Source organism: Xyrauchen texanus, chromosome 39 (assembly GCF_025860055.1).
Source record: "Xyrauchen texanus isolate HMW12.3.18 chromosome 39, RBS_HiC_50CHRs, whole genome shotgun sequence".
Classification (NCBI taxonomy): Eukaryota; Metazoa; Chordata; class Actinopteri; order Cypriniformes; family Catostomidae; genus Xyrauchen; species Xyrauchen texanus.
In genome coordinates this window covers 11,265,380-11,284,404 of record NC_068314.1, presented here as the reverse complement: position 1 = coordinate 11,284,404, position 19,025 = coordinate 11,265,380, and the positions used below count along the sequence as shown (strand labels likewise).

At 37.5% G+C, this 19,025-nt stretch overlaps 1 protein-coding gene and 1 long non-coding RNA gene across 2 annotated transcripts in view; one reads left to right on the top strand and one right to left on the bottom strand.

Moving 5' to 3' along the window:
* Positions 1 to 12,474, bottom strand: part of suox (sulfite oxidase) — a 43,710-nt gene extending 31,236 nt beyond the window's left edge. Inside the window, exon 1 of the mRNA XM_052111002.1 lies at positions 12,371 to 12,474. The gene's annotated coding sequence lies outside the window, so the exon portion shown is untranslated. The remainder of the gene's footprint in view (positions 1 to 12,370) is intronic.
* A 17-nt stretch (positions 12,475 to 12,491) lies between these two features.
* On the top strand, positions 12,492 to 17,014 carry LOC127632419 (uncharacterized). Its single transcript, XR_007969098.1, has 4 exons — positions 12,492 to 12,543; positions 13,476 to 13,542; positions 14,248 to 14,312; positions 16,918 to 17,014. It is a non-coding gene; the product is annotated as an uncharacterized LOC127632419 (long non-coding RNA).
* The last annotated feature ends 2,011 nt before the right edge of the window (positions 17,015 to 19,025 follow it).

Here is a 19,025-nt window from a genome sequence, read left to right as displayed (position 1 = left end):
CCATCTATTATTTTGAATGGTGTATAAAAGCATCTTTAATAAATAAATGGATGGCTACCACGATTAAATTAATCACAAACAGTGGCTATTTAGTTGTTCTCCGTGCACTTGTCAATGTGCATGATACAAGATATTTTTGTTGGTACTCCTGGAAGTGTCATGTTTGCAGCATCAGATATACAGTGCATCCGGAAAGTATTCACAGCACTTCACTTTTTCCACATTTTGTTATGTTACAGCCTTATTCCAAAATTGATAAAATTATTTCCCTCAAATCTACAAACAATACCCCCATAATGACAACGTGAAAGTAGTTTGTTTGAAATCTTTTACAATTTATTAAAAATAAAAAATGAAACAAAATCACATGTACATAAGTATTCACAGCCTTTGCTCAATACTTTGTTGAAGCACCTTTGGCACCAATTACAGCCTCAAGTCTTTTTGTGTATGATGGTATATTTGGGCAGTTTCTCCCATTCTTCTTTGCAAGACCTCTCAAGCTCCATCAGGTTGGATGGGGAGCGTCGGTGCACAGCCATTTTCAGATCTCTCCAGAGATGTTCAATCGGGTTCAAGTCTGGGCTCTTGCTGGGCCACTCAAGGACATTCACAGAGTTGTCCCGTAGCCACTCCTTTGTTATCTTGGCTGTGTGCTTAGGGTCATTGTCCTGTTGAGGTCCAGAGTGCTCTGGAGCAGGTTTTTATCAAGGATGTCTCTGTACATTGCTGCATTCATCTTTCCCTGGATCCTGTCTAGTCTCCCAGTTCCTGCTGTTGAAAAACATCCCCACAGCATGATGCTGCCACCACCATGCTTCACTGTAGGGATGGTATTGGCCAGGTGATGAGCAGTGCCTGGTTCCCTCCAGACATGACACTTGCCATTCAGGCCAAATAGTTCAATCTTTTGTTTCTCATGGTCAGAGAATCCTTCAGGTGCCTTTTGGCAAACTCCAAGCAGGCTGACATGAGCCTTTTACAGAGAAGTGGCTTCTGTCTGGCCGCTCTACCATACAGGCCTGATTGGTGGAGTGCTGCAGAGATGGTTGTTCTTCTGGAAGGTTCTCCTCTCTCCACAGAGAAACGCTGGAGCTCTGTCAGAGTGACCATCGAGTTCTTGGTCACCTCCCTGACTGAGGCCCTTCTTCCCCGATCACTCAGTTTGGCCGGGCGGCCAGCTCTAGGAAGAGTCCTGGTGGTTCCAAGCCTCTTACATTTACAGATGATAGAGGCCAGTGTGCTCATTGGGACCTTCAATACTGCAGACATTTTTCTGTACCCTTCCCCAGATCTGTGCCTTTATATAATCCTGTCTCGGAGGTCTACAGACAATTCCTTGAACTTTATGGCTTGGTTTGTGCTCTGACATGCACTGTTATCTGCGGGACCTTATATAGACAGGTGTGTGCCTTTCCAAATAGTGTCCTGAATTTACCACAGGTGGACTCCAATTAAGTTGTAGAAACATCTCAAGGATGATCAGTGGAAACAGGATGCACCTGAGCTCAATTTTGAGTGTCATGGCAAAGGCATGATTTTTATTTTTTTTATTTTTTTATAAATTTGCAAAGATTTCAAACAAGCCTCTTTCACATTGTCATTATGGGGTATTGTTTTTAGAATTTTTAAGAAAATAATTTTATCAATTTTGTAATAAGGCTATAACATAACAAAATGTGGAAAAATGTAAGCGCTGTGAATACTTTCCGGATGCACTGTATATGCCGTTAAGATCAATACATAATCACGTACAATAAACTGGCTGTCAAGGATGCATACAGTTGTCATGATTAACACAGGCTAACGATTGCAAGAGGTCCTCGATGCAGCCTGTAGCACGATGACGTAGATGGATGGTCCAATACGTACTGGACGCTGTTACGCTTTGTTGTGGGGACTTATTTAAAGACTTCCCGCCAGGCTACGTTGGAGATGGAAGGAAAGGAATCCTTCGTGCCTTTTAATCGACCAAAGACTTTGAAGGTTACTGATCAGCAGACTGCTTCATCTGTGACGGCAATCACTATAGCCCAAAGGACAACCATTTCTAAATATAAATGGTCACTTTAGTGACAAGCGCTTGATCTGACTGCTGTGATCATCAGTTTGTATATTAAACTTAAAATCTTTTTTTTTTTTTTTGCTTTGTTTTTAAATGTACGTACATGTCACTTGTCATAAATGGTCACTTTAGTGACAAGCGCTTAATCTGACTGCTGTAATCAGTTTGTATATTAAACTTAAAATCTTTTTTTTTTTTTTTTTAATGTACGTACATGTCCTGCAGACACTGAAATAAAAATAAAAATATATACTTGTGTTGACAACATGCTATTAATCCATCAAATTTAGGTTTAAAATCAGGCGATTTAAAATGTTGTAAAATGAACTATCCAGTACGTATTGGACCATCCATCTACGTCATCGTGCTACAGGCTAAATTCTGTGATGTGACACTACATTTTTGCATTGATGCCAATTTTCTCAACAAAGTGTTTCCAAACCAGTTTTTCACGACATCTGAAGTATCGATGTAGATTTTATGTGCTAGAGTTAAATGGAAAAATATTATTTGATAATATTATTCAACACTTGTGAAATTTTAGCTATAATTTGCGTTTCCATCAGCTTTATTTTGATGCGCTAAAACTAAAACCTTGGATGGAAACATAGTTATAGTTACTAGGGTTTCAGGAAACAGTCGTGACTAGCAAGTTAGTTTCTCTAACGATGAACTGTACTATGGTTGTTAAGCAGTGAGTTAGTCATTGTACGGGACACGCACCCCGGTTCAATTGGCACTCACAACAGAATTTGTAATAATCCTTGTTAATCACTGTTATGGTACATATGTCTTTTTTAATGTCTCACTTATATTTGAAAGGCAGATGCTATTTGGACCCTGGTGCAAATAATGGTATATATGCTATTTACACCCCAGTGCAAATAGTGGCACATAGTATTTGCACCCCAACCCTGGCAGAAATAATGGTATACTAATTGTACACTGGTGCAAATAGTGTCAGATCCTATTAGCAACCGTATTTAAATACTAAAATACAGTAAGGGGCATCACTGCAGTGTGTTTATTGTGTTTATTTAGAGTCCCAAAGACACACTACATAAACCATACCCCTAAACCTAACATTATCTTATAAAAAATAACCTTGGTTTGATGCAGTCTACACACAAGCGAAGTTGAGACGTGGGCCTAAGAGGAAGGGAACGAGTGTGATTTGCAGACACCACCTCTGGATCAAACACTTCTCGACATTCACTGTTTGCAAATCACTGCGATGAAATCAAAATTAATATTCGTTTTTATGTATTATTTTAAGTAGTATTAAAGGAAATATTTAAAGTGGAAGCAGGAAATCGGATGGGAAAAAGAGTGGGATAAAATGCAGAACGTGGTCACTAGCACAACAGAACACATTCTCACATCGACATTACACTCCAAGCCACTGCAGCGTCACCTATTGTTTGGCTTGGCGTATATTTCTCTGGTTCCACCAGACTATTAAGGCTCAAATAGCTGCCCTGTGTGGCAGATGCTATTTACACTAATGAAATTTTAAAACACTAATGGTCAGGTTTTGCCGCTGATTTGGTAAGGATGTCTTTTTTAAACATCTCTGTGAGAAAAAGGCCTCAGATTGAACAATGTGACCTTTTATGCTGATGCTTGCTTATCTGCTTTATATGTTTTCAGCACTGTCTTGAGCAAAACAAAAATGTACTTGATAAGAATGTACTTCTGTAAGCGGGAGGAAACAACTCAGCCTTGTGTGTTAAGAACCATATAAACCCTGTGCTTGCTTTTAATAATCGAAGAACTTCTTGTGACTTTCTGTGTCTTTCTTCCCACCTGTGAATCTCCTGATTGAAGAGTGGCAGAATAAAGCATCCTAATCATATTTTACTCACAGTTAAGGCTGGGTATCGATTTTGATACATTTTAGGCACTGACCGAATTGCCTCAAAAAGTATAAAAAAAATGTCTAGTTGTTTGGTACCAAATTTCAATACCTAAGGGGTTAATCTTGTCAACATCAGTGATAAGCACGTAGCATGCTAGATGTGCCCAAATCTAAAATTGCCGGAGATTGGCTGTGTTTAGGCATCAAGGAAAAACACTAGTTTACGCCGGTTACATCCAGAGACGCGGCTCACACGTGAGGCTGTGTGCATGCATCTCAACCCCCATATATGTAAAAGATGTGGAAAATATCAAAAGTGTGGCTACATTTCACCAGGCTCGATAACCAACAGCGCGCGATGCAATATTTGTGACAAGATAACTGCTGCCAAGACCGGCAACACAACAAATCTTACGGAATAAACTTAAGAGCACAAAAGTTGCTCTGTTTTCGACTGCAAGAAGACCGAGCTGGTGCAGTCATCCTCTCAGCATCCTCCTGCCACAGAGCTTCCTTCAACATGCCCACCACATGAGTTGTCCTCCAAAACTACTGATGAATGCAGCGGCACTATGACTGGGACTCTGACAGGTAAGGTTAACGTTTAGCAAACAAACAAAATCGGCTAACGTGTAGTGGTACATGCTTGTGTACTTGTTAAATAAACATTTCTGTGCATGGTGACATAGTCCTATAAACTGGGACCTACGTGTTAGACATTGTTTGGATGTATGGCTATAGATAGCTAGCTATATTGATGCTAAAAATGCTTTAAGGTTGACAGTAACTGATCAAGTTTGACACACATTAAACTAGTTATCTTGTTAAACTGTACATATGCTTAGGGTTGGCTGAATTAACAGTTTAGCTTTCTTGTTTTTTTTTTCCTCTTCACATTAATGTTATAGCCTCTGCCCCTGCTGACCCTGGCATGAGGAGACCAGAAGGCTCAGGAGAGTTTTTGAGTCTGTAAAAAATTTTTACAAACTGTAAAAATAAAACCAAAGGTTTTTTGAGGTAATGTCTGTAATCTTGTTAAAATGGATTTCGTAAAATTGGTATCGGAGTCAAGATATCGGTATTGATATCGAATTTTTTGAACGATACCCAGCCCTACTCACAGTCCTGGAGTCAGAAGTTGGATATCTCCATACAGGTAAGATCTTTTTTATAATTAATCTGCCTGTCTATGAGATATCTATTAAAAATTGTTATAGAACAATTCCAGATAAACTTCTTGTATCTCTATGATGGCCAGGATCCGTCTGTAACACAACTGCGGGAGTGTCACACTTTTTAAGTCAATACCATCAACACATGGTAATTTTACTGTAATTGATTTATGTTCTGCCCTTTTCAGTGTACCTGTTTTGCCTGTGACCCAGCCATTGTTCGCATTCACCTACGGGAGGCCAACGATATACATAAACGTGATTATTATAAGGGTACAGAGATTCGCAGGCTGTCTTCTCAGCTGTTGTGCACTGTACATTACAGGATGTGAAACTGACACATGCCTGTTGCAGTATGCCGACAACATCATAGTTACTGCTGAAACATCAGAGTATTACAGAAAAGCATCAATTATTAATTGAAGCTACAATGGGTCAAACAAAAGGTTGAATACCATGGACATGTGCTAACAAAGGGGACTGTATGCATGTTTGCAGATCGAATCAAGACAATTCAACACTGAACAATGATGATGCAATCCAATGGACTAAGGAAATGGACTTGGCATTTACACATCTGAAGTAATGCCTTGGGAAACCACCAGCGCTGGGTCTTACAGACTACAGCAAGCCTTTCCATCTGTACATGCACGAGGCTGGGGGGATTGCTGCTGCAATCCTTGCCCAGGAGCACAGGGGTTCTTACTGCCCGGTGGTGTATTTATCTAAAAATCTGGATTAGGTTGCAAAGGGCTTCCCTGCTTGTCTGCGAGCAGTGGCTGCAACGGCGATGATGGTACAGGATGAAGAATGTGTTGTGCTTTCACATCCTCTGACTGCACACACAACTCACCAGGTAGGTGCTATGATGATAAAAACCACTTGACTTGACTTGTTGCTTCCATGCCGCTGAGTCACGTGGAGTCACGTGACCACACGCGGTAGTATGTTTTTAAGGGGAAATTAGTAACCGGATAAAAAAAAAAACAAATAACCGACATGGGAAAATTACGTCGGTTAGAGGTTCTGAATTTCGGTTTCAATTACTTTTCGATTAATCGTCCAGCCCTAGCATATCACATATTTCAAAAGAAAAGTTGATACAGACAATCAATGGTTTGTATTGCATTGCAAATGTGAGAAAAACAGTGTCTTTAATGCTAGATGAGTGCTTAGTGTGTGCACAAAATAACAACAACAAGACTGTCTCCATTTGAAATACTAATGGGTAAGCCTTTCCCGACCCCTTGGGAAAAAGGCAGCACGTGCTCTATGTCCACAGGTGATTTGAAGGTGGTAGTAGCTGATTATGTTGATTCCCTTTTCAAAACATCGAATAGCATAAATGGTGATGTTTCTCTTTCTCTCCCTATGCCCACAGAAAAGCCTACTCACCCATTTGTTTCAAACCAGCAGGTATCAAGGTCTGGCAGTAACCAGGACAGGGGTACTGACAGATCTGCAACCACAGTGGATACACGCAAGCCACGTGAAGCCTGCACCTGGGGAGAGCCTGACTATTTTGAAAGCCAATGGTGAAAGTACTGGAGGAGCTGAACACGCAGCACCAGTGCCTAATATACGCAGTACCAGAGTATATCTAGCAGTAATGAGACAGGTATAGATGATGTTGATGCACCACATATACCTATGCTACCAATTTGTGGTGGAAACTAGCTAAATTTACAGCAAAATATTTTTTTAGTTGTTATGTATGCATGCATATGCTGCATAGTGCATCTACACCAGCGGTAAAGGTAACCCCATAACACCTACTAAACAAGAAACATGAGTTACAGGATACCGATATTGGCAATATGGTCATAATTTGTACATTGCTCTGCTGGAATTGTGGACAGGTATATGTGCCATTGTAGAATTAAGTGACCACACCATGGTGGTTTGAACTATTGAGAAAACAACAAACAGAAGTAGTAGTAATATCAGTAAACCCAATACCACACAGAGAGAACACAGATTATGGACAGCAACAGAGAAATTCTTCAGAGGACTCTTCCCACAAGTGGGTGTTGCCGTAATACTGAAAGAAGTTGAAATTACTAGATATGAACTGATATCAATTAGGGATGGGCATTTTTGTTGATTTCTTATTTCGATCGTTGATAGGTCTCAAAAACGAGTACTCGAGTGGCGGGGCGTGAGCGGGGGGCGGGGCGTGTACGTCATGGAGATAATGAAAATATTATAAGATTGTTATGAAAATGTTAAATAAATAAAATAACATGAAAACATGTCTATGAAAACATGAACTATAAAAAATAACACTGCTTATGCTGCATCAATGTTATCGAAAAACAAACATCTGAAATAGAATAGCTGCATTAGGTGAAGCTGCAGAATAAATTAACTCTAGTAAGCTGGCCTGAGATTCTATGACGCATCCAATGAGATTAATCAGATATCCTAGATACACAACATAACGTAACATTACAACTTGTATCTGCACAAAAGGATGCAAATGCAGTTACGTGCTTTAGTCAGAGAGTGTAACTCCTGTTGTGGATGCGCTTCTAACAGCGCGCTGAAACATGGGCAAGCAAAAATAATTCACAACATTCTATAGTGTTCTCATAATGTTATGTATATTTCTGATTACAGTATTTTCATCTACTTCATCAAGTGATTGCTGACATCAGCCTATATATTGGCTAAAATTATGACATTTTAGTCAGAGTAAAACTGACTTAAATTATTGAACAACACATGATGATTACTGATGAATTATGAATATAATTTAAAGGATATTTTCAACACAAAATAAAAACTGTGACAAAAGGTGTTGATTTTCATCGTGATTGCTTTTAGGATACTTCATTCAACTGTAATTTTTTAATTAAACGTTGTCTTCAATATTACTTTAGCAGCTTATTTCAACAGTGCTTTTGAAACAACAACAAAAACGAACGGCTTAGTTTTTATTTTCAAAGCTACAGAAAAAAGACATCCTGTATATTTACCACGACTGATGAAACTTAAACATAGGCTACATCCTACATATTTTTGTTCAAAAAGAGGAGTCGGTCTACCTGCACAGGTACAATTAGCCCGGCGGTGGAAAAACTGTGCTCCGCTGGAACAGATGTCGCAGGAACAGCGAAGTACAATGCTTATCTTGTAAACCGATTCTCATTTACCTTCCACCACAGAAAATTATCCTGGTATACGGAGATTGATGGCTCACTGAAGTAACTTTAGATTTCGTTGTCACGCGAACAAAAATTACTCGCGCCGTAATCCTCACCAAAAAGTGTGTCGAGTGCCGTATTGCTGCTCGATCAGGCAGAGAATCACTTTGTATGGGTGTGACAGAATTTGTAACAGTGCTGTAAGCTGTTTCAGATGCTCCTTTACTCTCTCTCTCAAAGCTCTGTCTCAAGAAAATTCAGATGTTTGTGTGTTGGATCCAATGTTGCGACAGTACTGGATAAGTTTGTGTTCAGGTTCTTTCTGCTGTTGTTATTTGTGGATCTGGCTACGTTGCATTTCTGTCTGACGGTAAAAGATGCGATGCTCGTCTGAGTTGCCTCGCTGGTATCGCAATACATTTTATGTACAAATACTAATGATAATGCGTTGTACTTGTGGTACATTTGTGTAACCGTTTGGCGCTGCACATCTTGCATTGAATTGTATTTCCATCTATTTTGTCGAATTGAAGCCAGACATCACTATGCAACTTTGAAGGCATGTTTCTCTCTGTTCTTTGGTCTGGACTTTGGACCGCACGCTCTGGCAACGCTAACCAATCAGAGCTCAAGGTGCCGCCCAAAATTCTGCTATAACCAATCAGAAAAAATGAAAAAATCTGTCTTTTTTTAAACTCACGATCATTGTTTTTATGATCGATCCTCGCTGTCATGTTCGAGTACTCGAGTACTCGAGTACAATTGCCCATCCCTAATATCAATCATACATTTGCCAAAAACAACGATTGATGCAGTATGCCAAGAACTATAAGGCCTAAGATTAACAGCGCTACAAAAAAGATTGGTCCTTGACCAGTTAACAGCTGCCAGTTGAGGAGTATGCGTTATCGTGGGAACGAGTTGCTGTATTTTCATTCCAGAAAACTATGAAGATGGACATGCCATAGAAATGAGCCTGAAAAAACATAACGAAGATAGCAGCGGACTTCACAGCGAGAGAAACTGTAGATGATCTCAATGACTTATTGACATGGTTAAATGGTTGGAAAAAAATTGTTTTTAATGCTTTAAATTCTATAGGAGTCATATTAATTGTTATAGCACACTGACTTGTGTGATTCCATGTGCTAAAGCATTGTTCAATAGGACCGTTGATAATGCTTTGAATGCTAATTACGCTCTGATAAACCTTGAAGATGGGACACATTGGGAGGAATATGTTGGTAATGAGTAAATGATAGAATGTAAGGTAAACAGGATGTAATTTTTGAATAGCCATTTGAGGAACTTGTCTCTTTGAGACAAAAGTGGGCAATGTGAGAAATAGGCCTCAGACTGAACAATGTGACCTTTTATGCTGATGCTTGCTTATCTGCTTTGTATATTTTTGGCACTGGCACTTGAGCAAAACAAAAATTACTTGATAAGAATTTACTTCTGTAAGTGAGAGGAAACAACACCATATATGGAGGAATGAGAAAGTTTGAGGTGGGGGTGTAACCAGCTATGTGTGGCAAGAACCATATAAACCCCTTGCTTGCTTTTAATAAATCGAAGTACTGCTTGTGACTTTCTGTGTCAATGTATTTCTTCCCACCAGTGAATTCATCTCCTGATCGAAGAGTGACTGTGAGGAAGGCAGAATAAAGCATCCAAATTGTATTTTACTAACAGTCTCATTTATATTTTAAAACAATATTAGTTAGGTTCAGGCAAAAGTTTTATGTTAGAGAGGTATGTTTTAAAAACAAGCATCTAAATTCAACTTAAAACCTTGTCTGAATCCGACACCATTTTACACTCTTTTGGTGCCTCTAGCTGGACATTTCACTGGAAACCTACAACCACAAGTGTTATACAGCATGTACATTTTGAATTGCATAAATGTTGTCATGTTCACATACATTTCATGAGATCATGCTGATAATCTTTGTTAGTAAACGCAAAGGGCTGCGGTTTCACTTTAAACGGACATGTAATGGCAAATGTTTTTGGTTCAGATACGCAGTGTTAATGACATGCAGGAGACACTCACATCCTCTGTTTCCGTGGAGTGATGAAATTATTAAACGAAATCTCAAAGGTTTTGTTCATGGCAAATAAGCACTCATGGGTTTAATCTGAGCATTAAAATAAGGTGTGAAAGTAAAGGAATCAGGACAGAAATATTTTACTATTGCATAATATACTAAAATATATGCAGTATAAAACTTTTTTTTTTAATAAAAACGATATAATATAAAACATGAGTTAAAAAATACAACCAAAACTAAAGCTGACCAAAAAGAGAGCCACATTTTAAGTATTTAGAAATATTCTGATATTTAAAACATTATTTCTCATGTCATTAAAGTCGTCATTTTTATTTGTATAGTGCCTTTCCCAGCACACATCATTTCAAAGCAACTTTACAGAAAATCAGGCAAATCAGGTTTTTAAAGCCTTAAAATGAAATCATATATCCCTATTTTAATATTTGATTCATAGGCCTATATTTTAAGTTAAATATGTAAAAAAACTACTTCTTAAGGTCTATGAAACACACATGTAGCACACCTTTTTTGACAAGTATGACAATTTATATGACAATTAATCGTGAAAGCCCTTAAACAGACAATTAATCATTAAAATTGCAATTATTTGTTTGACAATTAATCTTCAGCCAAATTTCATAATCATGACAGCCCTAGTGTTGATTGTTTCAAATAAACATTGATATGACCAATAATGGGTTTTGAAATAGCTGGTGAATTTAAAAAAATATATGTTGTATGAATCTGACGAACCTATGACTCATTAAAACTAAAAAAAAAATATTATCAATCCAACCACATGTTTTCTGGAATACAACATACACTCCTCCTACAATGACCAATGAAAAGAGAGTTTATACTCTAGTCGGCTGTATTGGGCAGTTATTTTGTATGCAACAGCACCTCAAATAGATCTTATTCACAGTAGCCCCATTTTTGATGGCAATGGCATAGTATTAAGCTGTATAAAGCTCCAAGTAGACCACAACTAATTTTTCACGACTCATGTTTTTGCCATCTGATAATTTTGAAAACATTTACATTATCTTCACAAAGGTAACATTAATTTACTCCAGTATAACATATCAGCCCATATCTAACAGTAGACTGCAGTCTATTAGCTTTTTATCAGTGAGCCAGGCAATTTATGAGCTACTAGTTTTTAAACGGTTTATGACCCATCACGATAAGACGAGCAGCATGTTTAAGCAGAAAGCCTGGTGTAGACAAAAGAATCTTCAAGACAGGCAGAAAGCATTCGTAGATAAAATAAACTGTGAAAATGGGTAGACATAACCTGTCAAACAGTGTCCTGTACAAAATTATTAGGCTATAACTTTCTAGCATTTCATTTTGATCTTTAAGAACAGGACCTTAATTATACACTTTCCCTTATACATTTTAACCTACAATACTGTTATTTTGGGTTGAGATTAAATAAAAAGACAATAATATTTGCTAATGGATACACTATTGCGGCATAACGTTAATACTTGTGGTTAACCTGTGTTGTTAGGAATAGCAATCCTGATCATATTATGAAAGAATAAAGTTGTCTAAAATGTCGGATGTACAGTAATTTTGCCATGTCTATGTGTATAGAACAAAGGGAGATGGCCATAATGAGGTCAGACATGCTTCTGCGTATTTACAGTAAAGAGGATGAATACTCTTTGTTTTATCGGGAAGGTTTAGAAGATTTGCCATACAAGAATGAAAGAACACAACTCCCGTAAACATGTAAATATTTATAAGGCTTAAGTTTAATTGAAATATAAAATGACAGAAAATTGCAACTATTTTGAACTGTAATATGTGGCTATTTAGTTTAGGTATTTTTCTTAATACAAACAGATCAAATAATAAAAAAAAAGCCAAACTTGTGTTGAAATAATAATAATAATAAAGTTAAGTGCCACAAATATCACAAAACAACCCTAACCTACTGAAACATGGTTCTGAAGTCCTTTACAGTACCCCTGAACGATCATACACTGGTCGGGAGGCTTTAAATTACAATCATTATTTATCAATTCACGACTATTTATGAATACACTATGAGAGCGATGTCTTACTGTAGTAACGGAGTTTCTGGAGCAGCAGAATACGTAATTAACCAGTGATCTCAGTAGTTGCTCCACGGACCGTCTAAAAACTAGAATAACACTGGAAGTGAACAGACGCACCAATGTGACGTGATTGCAGTGCGCAAGGCATCACAAGTAGCTCCCAGCAAGCTATGGTGCTGGTAAAGTGTTTTCTTTAACTATTTTTTATATTGCTGTTATTCTTAATACTTATTGTCGTGTACTAATTTTGTTGTACCACACTGTAAACTGAATGTTCAAATAAAGCATTAAAAAAAGATAATAAAAAATAAAACAAAATGTACAAAAAAGTACCTCTCAACAAACACGTTGTAAACCCGTTTGTTTTTTCGCCCTACGTTGTGAAGAGGTAGTGACAAGGTTTTTATCATATGTACTTAATACGATAGATGTCGGGGGGTTATTTTATAAATATGTATTTTCACAACGTTGCAAAAAAAACGTTGTTATGACGTTATCACCACGTCCGCAAATGTCCTTGTGATGTTTAGGTATGGCGGCCCTTTAGGCTCAAAAATATGGCTTTGCACAATGCGCTCTTCTCACTGAACTGTCTGTATGGAAGGCCAAGTGTTATTTATTTCTTTAGGCATAACCTGAACAGACCCAGCCGGCACACGACCGACCTTCAACGTTGAAATATGGTTGAAATAATGACAGTTGTTGTTTCAATGTTGAAACTACGTTGAAATAATGTTTAATGCTAAATGGTTGAAAAGGGGTAAAAAAAAAAACCACTTATAAATTTTATAAAACACTTTTTTTTTACAAGATCTATATGTTGAATCAATTAATGTATGTACAGAATAAATAATTTCTGCCTTTTAAATTATTATTAAGATCATTATTATTATTTTATTATCATTTTACATTTTTATCATGAACCTTCTGATATAAATATTATAAAACATTGCGCTGCTTTACCACACTGATACAATTCCTATTGGTTATTTAACATTATTTGCTTTGATCATGATTGGTTAATCTGTCTGTCATTCATGAAACTGGCCAATGAAACTGTGCGTGCCATTTTAAGTTTGAAAATATGACCGTTATCCTAACCGTCTTTCAGATCGCGAGAGACTGGCCAAGGGAAGAGCACGAAAGAAAGTGGTCTGCGAGGGCGCGGGAACAAAAAGGTAAGTCTGATTTCACAAATATACGCATGGTCATGAGTTAAACGCATTATGTCAGTGTTTGGAGAATTGTAAATGCACAGTTTGTTGAATTAATTTACTAACTTGATATTCAGGGAATGCTTTTCCACATTTGTGTCGCGGAGGCCTAAGTTACTTTTACAGATGTCGATTGAGGCCTAACGTTACTCGTGCCGCTTCAGTGTCGTTTTGTGCTTTTGTGGTTGCTACGTCGATTTTCAGGGAGAAGACATTATACGTGTGACAGCAGGGTTGCCAACTCTCACGCATCTGGCGTGACACTCACGCATTCAGCCTCAATCTCACGGTGAGGCTGAATGCGTGAGTGTCACGTCAGATGCGTGAGAGTTGGCAACCCTGCGTGTGCACACAGATAAAAAATTTCAGGAAACAAAAGTGTAACGTTCGATAAGCTAATTTTTCCGTTTAACAGTCGTCGTCATTACTGTCCATTCACGGTAATATCGCGAGATTCGAAGCGAGACTGGCCAAAGGAAAGAGCATGAAAGAGATGGGCGATATGGAAAACAATATCCAATCGAGTTTATTTTTTATTTTTTTATTTAGGCAACACTGGTAATATAATGAAACGCTTATTAACGCAATACAGCATCTACCAATGCATTGTATTTACTATGTCAGTTTTTTATAATTATTCTTACAGACAATTTTTGTTATTATTTTTAGCAAGCATATTTGACAAGACTTGGAGGAGTTGATGACATCGACATGGTGAAAAAAACAATGTCTGCGTACGTACTTTTCTTTCCAGTCATTGCATTAATTCGTCACCTTGGGATTATAAGGTTCTATCAGTTTTTTGTTGTTGTTGTTTTTTCCCCTCATTTTGAGTTATGGAATTTGTGTTAAGTGAGACTAGTAAGAGGTCCTGACTCTCTGTGGTCATTAAAAATCCCAGGATGCCTTTTGAAAATTAGCAGGGGTATTACCCCAGCATCCTGGCCAAATCTACCCAATGGCCTCTTGTTAATCATGGTCTCCTAAACATCCCCATATGCCAATTGGCTGCTTCACTCTATCTATATACCAACCATTACCTGGTGGGTGTTTTGGCTCAATAGGACTCTGCACATCAGTGGTGTTTTTTTTTTATTTTATTTTTTACATTTTAGGACTTGTTTTTTTAGAAAACAAAAATGTTCTGTCCATTAATCAGTATGGACCGCAATAACTTTGAAGCTCATTATCTCAAAACGGCTCAATGCAAATATAACCTTGTAATTCCAAGGTGATGATTTGTCAAATATAATCGGCCACATGAAATCATATTTTACTATACTGATCTTTTTAACATGTGATTGGCTTGCATCTTTTTTCTTGGATGATTTTCTAATGTGATAATTCTTGATTTACAAGAAATGCTTTGTTTTTAAAGGACAGCAATGCACTGAGAACAGGAAATATCTTAATCTGAAAGTGTACAGCTCTAGATAAATGGTTACACAAAGGAAAGCATTGAGACGACTAAATATTTTGAAGGATATACTAAAGAACACTTGATTTTACTTAAAGGGGACATAACAGTTTCACCCAATCTCATATTGATCTTGAGTATTATAGAAGTATTACAGTATTAGAGTAGTACAGCATCGTTTGTAGCACTAAAGAGTCTTTAGTTTTAATATATTTGTAAAAGAAAGACACTGCTTTCTTAGTCTCTCCAAAAACAGCTGAGGTCCTGGAGGGGTGCCATGAGTGGAGCTAAAGAGTGACGAGCCAATGAAACGCAGACATTTGATGCCATTTTACTTAGCATCTGCAGTTCTGAATCATGACATGGATCTTTTATAGCTGGGATGGCTCCATTTTTCAGTATCAAATGATGTGCAAATCCAGCACTGAACTGGGCCTTGTTGATAAAATGTTCGTCAAAAAACACACTTGCAAAACTCCGTAGCACCCTCTTTAAACACTTTTCTAGACCCCTTCAAAAAGACAGCAGCTTTGTCATAGCACTACCGACTGAATTTGCCTGTGGTTTAAAAATATGCAAGTGGAGCTAGGTGAAACTGGTAGTGGTATTGTTTCAGCTGCAGCAATAGCGTCTTGAAGGGGGAGCATACCTGTCAACACTCCCGTTTTTCCCGGGTTTCTCCCGTTTTTTAGCCCTATCTCCCGGACCCCTCCCGGTTTGTTATTTCTCCCGGGAAACTCCCGTAATTTGCATGGCCCAAACTCCTTTATGAATAATCGCCGATTATTATTATTAATCGGACCAATATGTTTGTCTAATGTTGATCAGTTGCCAGATTGTATTAAATGCATTATATTCACACAATCCACACACCATTTACAATTTCAACCCATTTGTCACCTCAACCTGGCAACCTATTATAACCCAGTTACGCAGTCGCGGAAAGTTTAACCCAAAGCGAGCCGATAGACATGATGGCAGGTGAAGGCGGTGTCCCCGCAAAGAAACTGAAGTACAATTGTAAATTTCAACAATGTTGGACGCAACAATGTACGTGCATCTTACCCAGTCATATAGACAACCTCCACGCTTTTTGTACGGTATGTCGCATTGATTTTAATGTAGGCCACGGCGGAAAAATGACATTAGGCAGCACATTAAAACACAGCGGCACCATCGCGCATATGAGGCAAGTAAGGGCACACAGGCGATCTCATCCTTCATCACGAAAGGACAGACAGAGAGTTACAGAAAATCGCATGAGCATGAATAACAGCACTCTTTGCTCTCTCCTATCCTGCAAAATAAACCACACCGGTTTGGTTTCCAAATACACTCCGTCCAAGAGGGCACTGAGAGCAGCAAAATCTGCCACATACAATTACAACACTTCAAAAAAAATAGTGAGCACATATTCATGTTTACAAAACATACTGTACTTATGTTTACAAAAGAGAGACAGTTATTGATGCTCAAGGAATGAACTGTAAATAAATGTGTTAAATTAGTTTGTACCACAGTGTACCCCCCAAAAAAATCTCCCGGATTTTGAAAACCAAATGTTGACAGGTATGAGGGGGAGGGATGTTTCAGATACCAGAGAGCATTTGATTGGTCAAAAGATTTAATAAGCTGAAGTATGGGGTGACCTATACTTATAAAAAATATTAAATTCATTTTGGCAGAAGTGACGAACTGCAAGTTTTGAATGCTTGTATCTTCTAAATGTGAATTTTCTCACTGGCTTATAGATAACCCTAAGACTAACGTATTGATACTAACACCCAAAAAACTTTATTGATTTCACAGGGACTATAGGCAAAAATTAATTTGGTTATATAATAAAATTTATTTAATCATATTTTAGTCATTCTTTTTACTGTCTTGATGTTTCATTAAATGGTTTTATTTTTGTTTTGCAGAACTCTCTCAAATGGAGTCATGTCTCAAATGAATTTAAAGGGAAAATGTGGGAAGCTCCCATTTTCTCAGACCCATCTCTTCCAGATCATATTTGGCAAGTAAAAAATGCATGTGTTATGTGTTTTGGAAAAACTCATCACATGGTGAAATTTGACCAATTTCACATCTGTTTTTCTTTCATAGCTTGTCTGTAACAAAAGATAGGATTATCTGAAATCGATTGATCACTATTATTTTCATGAATGGAATTAGGGATGTTAACCGAGGACTGTTTGACCGATGGTTGACCGTATCAACGTTAACCGATCAAAGTTGTCGGTAGTCGGTAAAAAAAGAAAAGTGATCTCTAAATTAGGCTATTATACGTTGTGAATTCCGGTTTGCGTACCCACGCCGAAGTGATAAAATAAAACAAAATTCTGTATCAAATTATAGGCAAGAGAAGTGGTTTGTAGGGAATTACAAACCTGCGCACATATATTCAAAAGCACATAACTATAGATTCAATTCTCAATGCGCATGTGAACACCATCAGCGTTTATCACAGGTTCGTGTTTAAAGTCTGTTTAGAGAGAACGCCGTCGTCTTAGCGGCCCCTAATTTAATAACAAATGAGGCGGAGGTGAATCAATCAAAACTAACTTTAGCTGGAAATAACATTATTTGAGAATCGCTATAAAGCCAAAACATTCTCGGCTACCTTAATTTATATGTTTATCTCTGTAAAGCTGCTTTGAAACAATCCATTGTTAAAAGCGCTATATAAATGAAGATGACTTGACTAATAACTTTGACATCCTTAAAAGCTTTTCCATAAATTTATAGCAATTTTGTTGATCTGGACTGTTTTGATTTTTCCCTTTAGATGCAGTCGTCAATGCACATAACACAACCAGTACAAAAGTAATGGAAACCATGTCCAAATATTTAAAATATGCACCAGAGAGTGGTGGTGGCCGTAAGAAGACTCTTCCTTGAAGACACCTTTTTTCTTCTTCTTTTTTTTTTTTTAATGACTGTTGCTAGTAGAATGTGAAGTTCTACAAAATACTTGTTCTGCAAACTTTCCTTACTTTTACTTGGATTCTTTTTCACTTAATTGTTGAGATTTTAGAATGTTACGAAATGAGTACATATGTTTGTTACGAAATGAGTACATATGTTGGTCACAAGTTTGGAAATGGTAAGATTTTAGTGTTTGTCAGTGTTACGGTTTATACGATTTGGTCAAACAGACTTGAGCAAGTTTTCAAACTATATTTGTAATTATTTATATATAGGCTATTGTGTGAATATTTGCAGTGTGTATGAAATTAGAATTAAAAGCTTTTTCCCTCTGCATTCTGATATCATTAAACCCTTAAGAAATTGCTTTGTTGTTGAACGAGAATTTTTTCAATACATTATGTGAAAGTGTAAATGTACAATATAGATGTATATTTAAATTCTAAGAAAATTATTTTTACATTTGGTGTAATTGTTAAACTTTTTCTTTAGAAAATGAAGCATCTCATCCCTGCACTGCAGATTTATTTATCTAATTGTTAGAATGTTCTTTTTCTTTTTATGCCGTCCAATTGCAAATCATGTACAGCAAGTTTTATTAGTTGCTGAAAATACTAAATATGCACCGAAAATCATAGTTTACTTTTAAGTGTTGACGTTTAAGCAAAATTACAGGTAGGCTACGCCGGGTACAGGGTTACAATATCAACGTTGATTCAATTTGCAAAATCGAAAGGTGATTCAACGTCGACAGAAGACCATAACCAGAAAGGTAAGAGTGAAACGACGTCGCGATATCAACGTTGTTTCTTCCGCGGTGAAACGACGTCACAATATCAACGTTGATCCGTTTTGCAAAATCGAAAGGTAATTCACCGTTGATTCAACCATGGTACCTGAGTTTGTTTCAACATTGAAATGCCGGCTGGGGAGGTTACACATAAAGACGGATTTTGGCCCTGTCCCAGTATCCCTGCTTGTTGACCTTCCCAACACCATCCGTGAATCTGGCACTCACTGTCTTCAAAAAACGACTTAAAACACATCTTTTCCATGAGCACTTAACCAGTCACTTAAAAAAAAAAAAAAAAAAGGCTTGTTG